The sequence below is a fragment of the Nycticebus coucang genome, chromosome 19 (genome assembly GCF_027406575.1).
Source record: "Nycticebus coucang isolate mNycCou1 chromosome 19, mNycCou1.pri, whole genome shotgun sequence".
In the NCBI taxonomy this organism is placed as follows: domain Eukaryota; kingdom Metazoa; phylum Chordata; class Mammalia; order Primates; family Lorisidae; genus Nycticebus; species Nycticebus coucang.
Genome location: NC_069798.1, coordinates 60,987,444 through 61,002,309, shown reverse-complemented (window position 1 = coordinate 61,002,309; position 14,866 = coordinate 60,987,444). Strand labels below are relative to the sequence as shown.

Genomic DNA, 14,866 nt, shown 5'->3' with positions numbered 1-14,866 from the left:
TGCATTTCTCTGATGACCAGATATGATGAACATTTTTCAAATGTTTGTTAAGCCATTCATCTGCCTTCGTCAGAGAAGGTTCTATTCGTATCTCTTGCCCAGAAGTATATGGGATTATTGATAACTCTAGTTATCAACCCTTTATCAGATTGATACTCTAGAAATATCTTTTCCCTTTGTGAAGGTTGTCTTTTTGCTTTATTTGTGTCCTTAGGTATGCAGAAGCTTTTCAGCTTATGTAAGTCCCATTTGTTAGTTTTTGTTGTTGTTGCTGCTGAAATCTTTGTCATAAAAATCTTTCCCCAGTCCAACCTCATCAAGAGTTTTACCCACACTTTCTTCTATGATTTTTTATTAGTTTGTGTTGTAGATTTATGTCTCTTATCCATCTTGAGTTAATTTTTGAAAGGGGTAAAAGGTGCGGGGCGAGTTTCAGTCTCCTACATGTGGCTACCCAGTTCTCTCAGCATCATTTATTGAATAGGGGTTCTTTTCCCCACTGTATGCTTCTGTTTAGTTTATCTAAGGTCAGATGGCAAAGAGAGACTGGTTTTATCTCTTGGTTTTCCAATCTGTCTATGTCTCTATTTTTGTGCTGTTTTGATTACTGTGGACTTATAGCATAGCCTGAAGTCTACTAGGGTGATGCCTCTGACTTTTATTATTATTATTATTATTATTATTAATAAGAATAGCCTTAGGTATACAGGGTTTTTTTCTGGTTCCAAAAGAACCAAAGTACTATTTTTTTTCCAGTTCTTTACAATGTGATGTTGGTAATTAATGGAGATTTGATTGAATCTGTACATTGCTTTGGGTAGAAGAGACATTTTGACAATGTTCCCTCTTCCCCAACCCCCACCATAAGCATTACATATTCTTCCATTTGTTAGAGTCTTCTGAAGTTTCTTTTCTTAGGGTTTCATAATTCTCTTTGAAACAATGTTTCTCCTCTTTTGTTACGTATATTCCTGAGCATTTCATTTTCTTTGAAGCTGCTCTGAAGGGAATTGGGTCTTTAATATGCTTCTCAACTTAGCTGTTATTGGCGTATACAAAGATGAGTTTTTCTACCCCTGAGACATTACTGTATTTCCTGATGACTTTCAGGAGTTTTGTGGTTGAGTCTCTGGGGTTTTCTAAGTATAAGGTCATATCATCAGCAAAGAGGGACAGTTTGACCTCCTCTGCCCCTATTTGGATGCCTGATTGCCTTGGCTAGAACTTCCAGCACTATGTTGAATAATAGTGGCAGTAGTGGACATCCTTGTCTGGTTCCAGTTCTAAGCAGAAAAGCTTTTAGTTTTGCACTATTTAGTATGATGTTAGCTGTGGGTTTGTCATAGATGGCTGCAATCAGCTTAAGAAATGTGCCCCCTCTGTTTATTTTCTGAAGTGTTCTTGTTAGAAAAGGATGCTGAATTTTATCCAGTGATTTTTCTGGATCTATTGAGAGGATCGTATGGTCTTTGTTTTTGCTTCTATTGATACGATATATTACATTTATGGATTTGCTTATATTAAACCAGCCTTGCATCCCTTGGATGAAGGCATGATCATAATGTGTAGTTTTTTTAATGAGTAGCTGCATTTGGTTAGCTAAGATTTTGTTGAGTATTTTTGCATGAATATTCATTAGTGAAATTGGTTTGCAGCTCTCCTTTTTAGTCAAGTCCTTTCCTGGTTTTGGAATCAAGGTGATGTCTGCTGCATAGAATGTGCTGGGGAAGGTTCCTTCCTTCTTGGTGAGGTGTGCTTATTTCTGAGTATGTTAATGTCAAATCCTGGCCTTGAACCCACATCAGCTGCCTTCAGGCTTCATGCTGTTTCCCACCTAACTCACCGCCTGCTCTACCTGCCGGCAGATTTCTTTCCATATTTCTGCCAGCACACAAAGCCTTTTGTAAAACATCTTTATTTCCTCAAAAATTTCCCCCTATGGTTCTCCAGAAACATTTGTTCCAGTAACCTATAGAACAAGGATAAATATAACAAGCCACAAATCATCTGAATTGGCCCCCGGGCTGTCTAGTGTTGTTTTCCCTATATATCTGTGTTCTTTACTTTTGGTCAATTCTCCAAGCCAGGTGGGGTGATTTGATGGAGAGAACATTGAGCCAAGGTTTAGCCTTAGCTTCTGAGCTTTATTTGGCATTTGATTATTGTTATTTTAAGTACCCATTAATTACTCTGTACTGGAGTAGTATCAATAATATCTGTATCTCCTGTGTCAAATATCTCCTACTTGATTGAAAGAATCGGATAGTGATGAGAGCACTCTAAAAACTGTAGGACACTGAACAAGTGTAAAATATCCATGTTCTGTGACTTTCAACTTTATAGTCATAATAAATGCATTCCGGAACTTCCCCATCTGTCACTCATTTTTTAGGCTCATCTTGGACAAACCATAAAGCCTTACCTTGCTGCTTTCTCATCTGGTAAAGGGAATAAACCTTACTTTAGAGAGATTGTACTAAAGGAATACGTTATCTCCTATACGACCAGGTATAAAGTTCAGTACATTGAATTTATATTATTATTCTGATACTATTGTTATTTTCCCAAAGCCTCATTTGTTTTCTGGTTTTCTCTACCCTCATCTTGGTAGTCACAGCATTTCCATGACGTATTTGGAGGGACCATTTTATTCCTATTTTAGAATCATTTCATCTTGATTCATAAAGTCGTTACTGAACCATTCTCCAACATTGCTCCGTAGCCACAAATGAGGCAGAGGAAGAATCATGTGAAGACATTGCTTTATCCATTCAGTCCCAACAGAACAGTGGGAATGTCGAACGCAGCATGTTTTATCGCTGAATGCAATTTTCATTTATTTTCCAACAATTTTATGACATACTTAAACACAACAAGATTGTATACGGAAAAGTTGCATATTTTGTGTGATCACTGTATACGTTGATGTGGCTAAATCCCTATGCCATACAAAAAGAAAATAAGGGACTTTTTTAAAAAAATAAAATACTTAGAGCTGATGATAAAAAATGAGAAAAAATTTCTTGATGATAAGCAAATTCCTCGGCAGTAATTTTTGGCAAAAGACTCATAAAAAGGAAAATTGAAAAGGAAAACAAAAATATCATTCAAGATTGATTTGTTTTCTTTTCCAAATTGGATGCTTCAATATCCCCGTACCTCTCCCCTCTTATCAAAAAAGAGAGTCTTGCCTCTCTTAAAATAAAAAAGAAGAAAAGCAAAGAAAAATACAAAATAAAAAAAATCTAGATAAGCCCCCAAATATTTAAATTTCAATTTAATGCTAACATATTGAGGTATTATTATGTCTAGTTGGTATTTCTACATTTGTTACACGCATACATGAAAAGGAAATCTCTCGTATGTGAAACTATTGTTTAAAGTAAAATTTTTCACATTACCTATAGATAACAACAATTGGAGAGCATCAGACAGATTGCACTGGATTTTTAGGCATTGAGTTCTTTAAAAATTTGCAGCATTAAAATATATTTCATCTGACTTAACATTTGTATAATGTACTTATTTAAATTCTTCCTAGACACGAGCATTTCTCTCAATCTAAAGAAAATCAAGCTAGGCACAAATTCTGCAAGAAATCTGAAGGTAGAAAATGGCTCATCTGTTTTTAAACACTAACGCTCACTCTTTCCCTCTTTAAACACTCGAACGAAGGGCTAATTCCCACTCATTCTCTGTAAGTGATTATAGACACTAAATGGCCACAATTATGTTGCTGCATATGAATGTGGTGTCTGATGAATGTGACTACAACAATCACCGCGCAATCGAACTAAGGAGAAAAATGCAATAAACTATCATTTTTTAAATTGTCACACTGAAGCAAAATTATAACATCCATACTCAGAAAGACAAATAAATGCTCAGCAGATAAGATGCACAGGAGAGAAAATTTTATTATACATAAAAGTTACTTGGTATTTTACCGTCTGTTATACAAATTAATGATTGTGCTTCGTCCCTAGACCGTGTTTTTGTGTTTGTATGAGAGACACAGGGAGAGTCTTGAACATGTATAAAGATAAGCACAATTAATAAAACCAGTATAAAAGAGGTAAACTAGAAAACGAAAATTCAGACTTTTGCTTAGAATCTGAACTTGAGCCCTCCAGTTTGTTTTGAAACATACACTTGAGAAGCACTTTTAATTCCCCTGTATGATACGTGTCAATCAGAGCAGTGTTCTCTCACAAAGTGTGGACTTTTACCCCACCCCGAGGCTGCCTCATAAATAGCCACTGTTCCCCTAAGTGAAAGGAGTCCTTTCCAGGGTGAATTGTGTACTAAAAACACAGCAAGGGCAGAAACCGTCCCTGGGGCTTAGGCTCATACATGAGGCTTTTAGTTTCGTTGATTGTCAGACGTTCCCTGAACCATGGGGCAAACTCACAAGAGTGCCAGCAGTTTCAGGACTACCACCAAATGTGTCATCATCCAAGGTCTGTCAAGTCAGCTACGAGTTCATCTGAAACCTCAAAAGGAAGAAGAGGCACGCGTCTGTAGTAATAAGATTGGATTGGTGAGAGGAAAAGGACGAAGTCAAATACTATTATGAAAAGAAGTGCAGGTCCGGAAGTTTTTACGTTAGGCCAACTATATGAATTTGGGCAGTTCATTGAACTTTTGTTTCCATTGCTTTAAAACATGGATAGTTAAATTTTCTTGGGTTGTATATTGCTGTAATGGGGGCAGTGATGTCAAAGTTTAAGTGAAATAAAGCAACTGGAAAAATGTAAGATCACTACAAAACTTGCAAGAAATATTTTATATCTGTATTCTACAGGTATAATAGAAATTTTTCTCTCTGTCTCTCACACGCATGCATATATGTAAAAACCCAAAGATGTAATTTTATAACAATCCAAAACCACAGGAAAATAAAAAAAGATATAATGCATTGATAGAATCGTCCTGCTGGAGATCCGAAGGCCATGTTCAAAGTCTTACTATGATATATCTAGATGTGGGACTAGAAAGAGTGAGTCCTTCCTTATTGTGAGAAATTATTTTTCTTTTTTCTTTTTTTGTTTTGTTTTGCTCCATCACTTATCCCGTCCCTTGCTGCTGCTTCCATTTCATAGCGCTGGGCTTCTCTTTCTCTGCTTTGAAGAAGCTCTTTGCCAGTCTCAGAAATTATTTTCCTTATTGCTCCCATGATATTTTCTTGACTTGGGAGTTTATTTCTAAATAAATTAAGTGTTTTTTTTTAATGAAAGTTATTTTCAGATTAAATAGTAATATTAGCATAATAGCAGTGACACCCTTGAAACCACATCAGCAAACTGAAGTAAAAGAAAGGAAAGAAAGAACCTTGCTGTTTAACTGTCTAGGATGTTAGCAGGAGATGTGTAAAATGTCAACTTCTCCTCCAAAGGTTCAATAACCAGTGTGCACGAATATGTGCTTCTCACATTCCTGCCAAACACTTCGACAATATGAACACTTTTATTATCTCTAACTTTCGCAAAAATATTTAGTATTCCCCTTTAGAAAAGAATTTTAAACATTTTGCATCATCTATTCTTTCAGCAAATCACTCAGCCATCAAAGAGAGATTTTTCTAAATTTTTGGTGCTCACGGGGAAAAGAATTTCAGGATGTGCTGTGTAAGCCAAACAAGCACAACTTTTATTCAAAACAAAAGTACACTCTTAGGGAAGAGAGTGAGCTGGCTTGAAAGAGAACAGCTGGACTGGGGGGAAGTAATTTTACAACTGTTGTCATCTTACTAATTGAGGGGAGGAAAATTCAATGCCAAGGGATTGGCTTTACCCAAGAATCTGTGTAGTAATTCCTAGAATGGCGTTTCTATTTTCTTACTTTATGTGGTTGTCTTGACTCTGTCATTGTGATTTCAAGGATGTAGAAATTATAAAACTACATATAAATGATATTATAATTATCCAAGATTCATATAAGGTGAGAGAAATAACTGACAAGCTGGTCAAATCTGTTTTTTGTTTGGTTGGTTTTTGCCTCTGGTTATCAGCACCACTAGTTGGCTTCTGCTTAAGAGTCATTTATTTCAAAACTTGCACCTGTTCGTTAAGTCCCTGAATTATGTCTCAGCCCTGTCTCTTGGTTTCCTGCTCTAACACTTGCAAGAGTAATTCATTTGACTCTGAACTTGTGACATGGTCCTAACTAGTGGAAAGTCATCCTTATGCCCTGTAAAGGATGACAGCTTAATGAGATGAACGGTACATAAAACCAAATATAATGAAGTAAGAAGTAAGCTGAGGTTTTGTGGGAAAACAGAAAAGAAAAACCTATCTGGAAGTAGGTATATCTTGATTGTTTCTTTAAAATGTGTCATTCATAGTACACCTAGATAATGAGAACAACCCTAGCTAGAATCTCTGTCCATAATAAACCATCTCTTCTTAGTAAATTGGTTTCCAGATAGATTTTTTTAGTTTTCAAACTATAGCTTAAAAGTTTTTTCTTAGCATTTGCTCCCATCATGACTAATTACCTGCGTGAGATTGTATTTTCTTCATATTTTTGAAATATCTTAACAAACTGAATTCAGAGGCAAATATGAGATTCCCACTCTATTATTAAGCCAGGCCTTAGATTTGAAAATATGTTAAACATTGACACACACCTCATCCATCTTTGTTACCCCAAATATTTTTTATACATTAAATATTTGTCTTTAGCAATTTTGCAAAATATGAATGAGCAAATATTTTTTCGGGTAAGGGTTTGCTATCCAGATCATTTGAGGCCAGGATTCAAGACTAGCCTGGGCAACACAGCAAACCCAGCCTCTACAAAAATTAAGAAAAAATAGCCACAAATAGGTGGTGAGTGCCTGTAGTCTCAACTGATCCTAAGGCTGAGACAGTGGAATTACTGAAGCCTAGGAATCCAGGCCGTAGTGATCTGTGATGGTGCTACTGTGCCCCAGACTGGGTGACTGAGTATATTTAAACACACTCACACACTCATACACACCCCCCACACACAAATGATTTCTCTCTCACAAGCTCATTATTTAATACAAATTATTTTAATCACTCGTGAGATACTGTGTCATATGATTGATACTTTCAATAGTCACACTTAAGAAATTCAGAATTTCATAAGAGTTAAATTGTATTTTTGTTTAATTTGAAATACACCATTCGGTAAAACAATGATTAGTTACTTGCTAGGGGTATATTTCTACAAATATAAGAATTCTAATGTGGTTGTATCACTGTTCTGCATTGTACATTTGTCACTTTTTTTATTTTTTGTACATGGGAATTTTGAAAAAACAATATTGGCACAAAATACACATAATGAAATTTGTCACATAAAACATTTTGAGTGTACAATTCAGTAGTATTATTTGCATTCACAACATTGTGCAACCATCACCACTATTTCCAAAACTCTCGTAACAAGGTAAAGAGAATCTCTGTAACTATTAACACAGTAACTCCTCATCCCCTTCTCCCCCACAACCTGATACCCTCTAATTTACTTTCAGGCTATATGAGTTTTCCTAAATATAATCTATAAATGGAATCATACAATATTGGGACTTACATGTCTGGCTTATTTTTCTTAGCATAATGTTTTCCAGGTCCATATGTGTAGCATTTATGAGAATTTCCTTCATAATTAAACCTGAGTAATATTCCGCTGTTTGTACATAGCAACTTTTGCTTATCCATTTATGTCCTGTTGGACACCCAGGTTGTTTCCACCTTTTGGTTATTATAAATAATTCTGCAATGAACATTGTTGTAAAAGTTAACTGAGTCCCTCTTTCTAAGTCTATTAGATACATCCCAAAGAGTAAAATTGTTAGTTCATATGGTAATTCTTCCCTTAGGTTTTTGTGAAACTGCCTATTTTCTATAGCAGTCCTATCATTTTTTATTCTCCCCTGCAATGTCTGACAGGGCCAATTTCCCCAAATCCTTGCCAACATTTGTCCCCACCCCTGCTTTTTGTTGTATTTATTATAGTCATCCCAACAAAGATGTGAAGTCGTATCTCACTGGGGTTTTAATTCACATTTCCCTGGGAAATGGAGTGAGCCTCTCTTCATGGACTTATTGGATATTGGTGTGTATAGATTCTCCAGAGAAAGGTCTATTCAAAGCCTTTGTTTGCTGTTTAATTGGAACATTTCCTTCTGGAGTTGAGTTTCAGACATTCTTCCTATACTCTGGATAGCAAACCCTTATGCGAAAACCAATTTGCAAATATTTTCTCCGATTATGTAGGTTTTCCTTTTCCTTTTTTGGAAATTGTTCTTTGATTCACAAAAGCTGTAATTTTTATTATGTACAGTTCATCTTTTCTTCTTTTATTGTTCATGCTTTGAACATGATTCCCCATCTAATTAAACGTTATAAGCAGTTACCCCCCCTGCCCCGTAAGAATTGGGTTTCAGGTTTTATATTTAGGTAATTCATCCATTTGTGTTAATTTTTGAACATGGTGTGAGGCAGGGATCCAACTTGTTATTCTGTTTTCTGTGGGATCTAGTTGTCTCAGCACCAATTTTGAAAAGACAGTCTATTTTCTTCTGGCATAACAAAACATCACAGATTGGGTAATTTATAAACACCAGATGTTTTTTGGCTCACAGTTCTGGATGGTTGGAGGTCTGAGAGTCTGGCATTAGTGTCTATTAAAGACATTCCTGCTTCAGTATCCACTAAGGGAAGGGCAAGTGGGCACAGATGGCAGAGAGATAAAATAGGGGCCAAACTTACCTTTTATCAGGAGACTGTATCCAGGATAAATAACTCACTTCTGAGATGGCTGCATTACTCTGTCCAGGAGAGGAGGGGCCTCATGTCCTCATCACTCATTAAAGGTCCAATACTTAATACTGTTCACAATGGCAGTTAAATTTCTATGTGAGTATCGCCAAATAATAGTTCCCCTTTTTGGAGAAAGTTACTTTTAATTGATCCACAGCTTCTTGAATAGATAAAAGATTAACACGAGAATAGTACTTTTAAGACACTATTGAAAATTATATCACTAACTTTCTGAATGAAGAAGTATTTATGCTTTAATACCTCCAGATTCAAATTAGTAATTACAGGGCTGTTTATTTAAAAAGGAAATTAGCATCATCGCTAGACTAAGATGATATTTTTATTCTAGATCTTCTGATATGTTATTTTAAAGAGATTCAAATATTATTATGTTATGATAAATATAAAAATGTCATATGTATAAACCAAAAAGTTTAGTCCTGGTTTTATTTTTTGGAATATAAATCCTTTTTCTTTCATCTTAAACACCAAAGGTATAGTCTTAAAGGCTTTAAGGGCTGTGGCAGAGTTAAAATCGGATGGGCTTTCATGAGTTTTGTAACCATAAAAAGCATTTTGTTATTAGGTAGCTCCTTTATCCCAACTCCTGCTTCATAAGTCTGCAATGTTTAATCTTATAATTATTTCTTTATTCTTTATGTTTGTGCAGGCCTAGTTACCAGAGGCTTCTAAAAATAAAATTCAATTAATTTTGTGGGGGATTTGTGATGGAGGGCCTTCGTTTAATATTCTTTTTTTTAATTTATTCACTAGGATCAGCTATTGGCAATTTGTACAGGTACATAATGGCGTCCCGGGAGAAAAGTAAAGATGTGTTATTAGTTGTTACTGTCATGATGGTCAGTGTTTAGACAGACAATAGGCATCTATTATGTTGGCTTTCTACTTTTTTATTTTTCTTGAAATAAAGCCACACACACATATGGTCATATCCCCCTACAATTAAAATCGATAGTATGGAATGTTGGCATATTTCTCAAAAAGAAAAAAGCCCAGGTCTTTTCATACATGCAAATTTATCCTTCAAAATATTTAGTATTCAACACATAATACTACCATTATTAATCATAAATTACATAAGTAATCTTGTCTACTCAAATAAACCAATGTGTTTGATCCAATAGAGATTAAGTGTGCACAGCTGTGGATGTTAAGTGCTCAGCCCCCCACAGAGGCAGAGAAGACGTAAGTCCTCCATATGAGAATCTCTGCAGAAGCAGCAGAGCTCAACATCACGTCTCTGCCTGATTCCAACATTCCCTTCAGAGACTGCAGCTTTGCTGAGGCTAGACGAGTGCCAAGGGCACGGTTCACACTCTGATTCTGCATTGAATGTACATATCGGTATCAATTTTGAATTTAATCTACAGTTCTTTTTTTATTTCATACTAATACGAAGGCACAAATGATTAGGTTACATTGTTTGTGTTTCTAAGGTAAAGTTCAAGTTGTAGTTGAGCCGTTCTAATTTGAAATTAGAAATTTTTCTAATTTGTACTTCTAATTGATAATGTATTTCAACTTTCACTTTTGAATGATGGCTATATGAACTAACACAAATGTATTAGAACAAAATATGAAGTATTTACAAGGAAAATATCTTTGCATGTCTTATGAAATCTGTGATTAATGTTGATAATAATTATCAGGGAATAATAACTACCAGAACAAATCTAATGATCTACAAGTTTTGGTAGACATGTAGATGGTGATTTATTAAGCTTCCTGTCTTTTAATTTTTTCAGTTATGGTTAAAAGTAGTCAATCTTTGTGGATTTCAAATCACAATTCTCAACCAATGTGTATTTAAATCTGTTAAATTTCATGTATTCGTCTGTTAAAACTTTTTATGACTCCTTTTCAATTGTACAATGTCACTGGAATTTATTTTCCTCATCTAAAATAAAGGAATATTTTATGTCATGTATAAAGTGCTTGGTTTTCTTAATCTTTCTATCTGTACTGGGAGATATTTAAACTCCACTTGTAACATCAATATACTAAGATATTACAGTGCCCTTAGGAAGTGAGGCATAGTTACATATCCTCTTCAGGAAGATGACCAAGATGTATTAAGTGGTGCAATAAAGTGCTACATAAAATGTAACATGTATCAGTCCTACCTGGTATGGAAGCCTCTTGCCATAGGTAGCTTTGAGAGTCTAAGATGTAGCTAGTTCAATTTGAGATGTGCTGTCAAGGCAAAAATATACCAAATATGAAGATATTAGAAAAAAGTGAAATAACTCATTAATATGCCTTATGTTGATTACTTGTTTAAATATAATATTTGGGATATATTTGATTAAATATATCATTAATATATTTTTATTAGTTTTATTTTGTTTGCCTTTTGTTAATGTGATTTAAATAATTAAGATCATACACTTGGCCTACAGATGTGTGCATATTATTTTCTATTGGGTGGCACTTAAATACAAGGTAAATGTTGGTCCTATACCTAAATGTGTATGTGTGTGTGTGTGTGTGTATGTAGATAGATGCAAGAAAATCTCACTGAGAATAAAAAACAGCTAGAGATTTAGTGGACTCAAGAAGCTAAAATAAAAGAGAATCTTTTGCTCTAAATAAGTTATCTTTGTACTCTTCATCTATTTTTGGTCCTATTTTACATTTCATTTTATTTCATTATTTACTTTTTCATTATTGTTTGGGGCTCATTGAGGGTATAAAGAAGTAGGTTACAGGGGCGGCGCCTGTGGCTCAGTCGGTAAGGTGCCGGCCCCATATACCAAGGGTGGCTGGTTCAAACCCGGCCTCGGCTGAACTGCAACCAAAAAAAAATAGCCGGGCGTTGTGGCGGGCGCCTGTAGTCCCAGCTGCTCGGGAGGATGAGGCAAGAGAATCGCTTAAGCCCAGGAGTTGGAGGTTGCTGTGAGCTATGTGATGCCATGGCACTCTACCGAGGGCCATAAAGTGAGACTATCTCTCTACAAAAAAAAAAAAAAAAAAAGCAGTAGGTTACATTGATTGCATGTGTTAGGTAAAATCCCTCTTATGTTTGTGCCCTGCCCCCAAGAGGTGTGCCATTCACAGAACCCTCCATCCCTCTCTCTCTTCCCTTCTCCCAGCTCCTTCATTCACCTGCCCCCTACCTTGAATTGATTTGAGTGACTTGGGTTTTTTGTTTTGTTTTGTTTTAATATTTGGGAGTCATGCCTGTAATCACAGCACTTGGGAAGCCAAAGCGGGTGGAGTGCCTGAGTTCATGAGTTCGAGACCAGCCTGAGCCAGAGTGAGACCTTTTCTCGAAAACTAACTGGATGTTGTGGTGGGTGCCTGTAGTCCCAGCTACCGGGAGGCTAAGGCAAGAGAATTGCATAAGCCCAAGGGTTTGAGGTTGCTGTGAACTACGATGCCATGGCACTCTACCCGAAAGGGTGACAAAGTGAGACTCCATCTCAAAAAAGATAAATAAATAAAAATTAAAAAAATAAAAATTAAAAATATTTGGGAGGTGCAAGTTGTATTTTTGTTACATAGATGAATTGCTTAGTGGATAAGTCTAGTCTTAATATAGCTGTAGCTGTCACCTGAATAGTGTACATTGTAACCAATATGTAATTTTTCATTCCATTGCCACCTCTCAGACTCCCCCTTCTGAGTCTCCAGTGTCCATTGAGTCACTCTGTATGAACATGCATACCCCTTGATTAGCTCCCTCTCTTAAGTGGGGCAAGGTCGTGTTTGAGTTCTTGTTCTTGGACCACTTCACTTAGAATAATTGCCTCCAATTCCATCCATTATCTCATCTTTTTGATAGCTGAGTAGTATTTCATGAGTGGGTGTGTATGTGTGTTTGTGTGTGCACCTGTGTATCACAGTTTTTTTAATCCTCTCATCGGTTGGTAGGCACTTAAGTTGATTCCATATTTGTGCAATCATAAATTGTGCTATGATGAACATATGAGTGCAAGTGTCTTTTTATGTGATTTCCTTTCCTTTGGGTAGATCCCAAATGCAATAGATCAAATGTATTGAAGATGTACTTTGAGTTCCTTGAGGAATTTCCACAAGGAAATAGCTCATGTTCACAAGGTGATATCTCATTGTGGTTATAATATGCACTCCCCCAACTATTTGAACATTGTTTTCATATTTTTGCTGATCGTTTGTTTCTCTTTTGAAAACTATCATTCATGCCTTTTCCCAACTTTTTAACAAGGGTAGCTTTTGTCTTCAGGGAACACAAAGCTTCTTGTTGTCACATATTGAAGGGAAAGGAATGTGCCCCAAGCTCTGTGAAATCTTGAGTGTGGTAGGCGCTCTGTTAGCGGAGGGGCTGCTGCTTTCAAGAACATTGGCTTAATCTCCCCTGTGGAAACCTCACAAGTCCCCCAAAGAAACAACCATGGGTGATCTGGCAACAGGGGGCAGAGGAGGAGGTGAAAGTCCTAAATCTAGTTTCCTTTGTTCTAAGAGTCTAAGGTGGCCCCTTATTTTAAATATGTGTGGATGGATGGAGGGGTGGATGGATGAATGGTAGGACCAGCAGGAAGATAAATAGAATGATACTATACCAAAGAAAAATAAAAGGAGTAGGAGGGAAAGAAGGAAAAAGGGAAGGAAGAAAGGAAGGCAGGGAAGAAAGGCGGGTGGAAGGAGGCAGGCAGCTATAATCTTTTCTAGCGTAAGAACACTAGGACTTCCCTCTTATTCTGTCTCTGAAAATAGAATGCAAACAAGGTATGAAATCACCAAGAATCAGTGTAAAAGATACCCCGTTTTTCATATTACCAAATTAGGCTCATTGGTTTCAGTAATTAATTTATTTTCATATCTTGATTCTTGAGGACAGGCCCAATATTTTTTTCCTAAAACCAGTGGCTGAGCTTCTGCTGAGTTTAGTCTATGGTCAGTCCTTGGTCTCTGACTGTTCTCAGGGAAGTTCTGTCCAGATCCTGTGTCTCTGTAAACACCTCTCTTCTCGGGTGACCAGTTTTTACCACATTTTCACCCACCCTAAACATCATCCTTACACTGTCCCTACCTCTTTTTTCAGGTTGTTTGAAGAGCTTCTGCATTGTTTTTCAGAATGGCTACATGAGAATTCCATTTTCTCTAGATCCTCACCAGCATCTGTTACTTTTTTTAATAATAGTTATTTTAACTGGGTGAGATAACAATAATAATAATTCTTTGTGGTTCTGATATGCACTTTTTGGATCATTTTTTATATACCTTTGGCCATTTTTATGCCTTCTTTTGGGAAATGTCTAGTCAGATTTTTATATACTTTTTTTTTGCTATTGAGTTTTTTAGGATTTTTGTGTCTTCTGACTATTAATTTCTTTTTACATGCATAGTTTGTAGTTATTTTCCTCCATTCCATAGGTTGTCTCTTTATTGTTTCTTTAGCTGTGCAGAAGACTTTTACCCTGATATAATCCCATTTTGAGGTCTTAATAAAAAAAAAATATCTTTACAAAGTGTTTATCTAATGTTTTCATCTAATGGCTTCATAGTGATAGGTTTCAAATCTATCTTGAGAGGTAATGGTCTAGTTTCATTCTTTGCATATGAATATCCAGTTTCCAGCTCCTGCTCCACCCATGCCATCCTTCCGCTGTCTGAATCTCCACGCACTCTGCACATTCCTTCCAGATACTGTGTGCTGCCTACAGAAGAGAGCACTACTTTTATAGAAAACACAAAACTGTTTTAACTAATTATTTTTTAGAAATGTTATAGAAATGAATATTTGGCTTTAAAAATTCAGCATTATGTAGGTTTTACTATGTGCTTGACAACGTGTCATTAGAATCAGCTATTCAGTTTATTTATTTATTTAATTTACAAATAGCTACATCCTAATAGTGTATTTTCAAAATATTGAAATAGTGTAACACATTCCAAACAACCACTTTTGTCCACAACTTCTTTTTTTTTTTTTTTTTTTTTTTTTTTCAGTTTTTGGCCGGGGCTGGGCTTGAACCTGCCACTTCTGGCATATGGGGCCAGCACCCTACTCCATTGAGCCATAGGCGCCACCCACACAACTTCTATTTTTAATTATGATTAACACTACAACT

General features: G+C 36.0%; 1 long non-coding RNA gene across 1 annotated transcript in view; it reads left to right on the top strand.

The window, feature by feature from the left end:
- LOC128572019 (uncharacterized) overlaps positions 1–10,711 on the top strand; it is a 29,121-nt gene extending 18,410 nt beyond the window's left edge. Inside the window, exon 6 of the long non-coding RNA XR_008376029.1 lies at positions 9,938–10,711. This is a non-coding gene — a long non-coding RNA (uncharacterized LOC128572019). The remainder of the gene's footprint in view (positions 1–9,937) is intronic.
- The last annotated feature ends 4,155 nt before the right edge of the window (positions 10,712–14,866 follow it).